Source organism: Galeopterus variegatus, unplaced genomic scaffold, assembly GCF_000696425.1.
Source record: "Galeopterus variegatus unplaced genomic scaffold, G_variegatus-3.0.2 Scaffold1703, whole genome shotgun sequence".
Classification (NCBI taxonomy): Eukaryota; Metazoa; Chordata; class Mammalia; order Dermoptera; family Cynocephalidae; genus Galeopterus; species Galeopterus variegatus.
Genome location: NW_007727814.1, coordinates 140,766 through 141,848, shown reverse-complemented (window position 1 = coordinate 141,848; position 1,083 = coordinate 140,766). Strand labels below are relative to the sequence as shown.

General features: G+C 42.2%; 1 protein-coding gene across 2 annotated transcripts in view; it reads left to right on the top strand.

Annotated features, from left to right (window-relative positions):
- The window catches only part of CREB5 (cAMP responsive element binding protein 5), a 255,669-nt gene that overhangs the window by 195,315 nt on the left and 59,271 nt on the right, over positions 1–1,083 (top strand). The window lies entirely within an intron of this gene.

Below are 1,083 nucleotides of genomic sequence, written 5' to 3'. Positions count from 1 at the left end.
TATAAGAGAAATTTAATCAGGTGTAATAATAGCACTTTTCATTGTCAAAGCACTTTGAAAATGCTAACTAATTAGTCTTCCATAATATTTCCAAGGGGTGGGAACATATATTCTTCTACTTGTACCGAGAGTAGCACACACAGGATACACACCTCACAGGAAGACCCTTAAAGACTTAGTCTACATACACTTCCTCCTGCCACCCACACATTTAAACCAAAGTGAATATTGTCAGGTGGGGAACTGACGTAGCATAGAGCAGTGTAAGAGTGACAGGATTAGAAAGTGGGACAAAGAAAAGGGATTCAAATGTCCAGAAATTCTAAATAAATCAGCCTGTGCTTCATGATTCCAAGTTCAAGAGGAAAGTGAATCAAGGTGGAAAGAAATATATTTTTCTGTGTAGCTGTTTACTTAGGTGTGAGCTGTGCTCCTTAGAGCAGAGAAGATCTGGGATGAGACCCTAGAAAGAGTTGCATATCTGCTTTTCACCAGTGCTGGGCCCTTGGGTGAGACAGTAACTTCAACTTCCTCACCTATAAATTACAGGTGTTGGGGTAGGATGTCCCTAAAGTTCCTTTTGTTCTAAAATTCACAGGTTTCTGCTCAAGGCAATGGTGAGTCAGTGGGCATGGTTTTAGTCCTGAGAAGAGTCTCAGCAGAATGTTTTCTGAGTGTATAACTTTTGAGCTGCTGAGCAGGGACACGGTATAAATCTCCACACGGTACATTTATCCAATTAGATTTAAACTCAAACCTTAATTAAATATTTCTCTCTCATGGCGCTGAACCAATATAATAAGTGCAAATAGAGCAGAGGTTTTTTCAGCTGGTGCAAGTCATATAGCTAACATTTTGTGTGACCGGGAGAGAGTCCAAATTCTTCCTTATGTGTAGTCACTTTAAATGATGTGAAGGCAGTATGTGTGTGTATCATTTCTTTTTGTTTTTTTTCCTTTTTGTCTTTTTTCGTGGCCGGCAACGGATCACAACCCTCAGTGTCGTGCCCGTACCGGACCGGTACCGGCAACGGGATCGCAACCCTCGGCGTTGCCCCCGCACCTCGCTCAGCCAGTGAGCAGC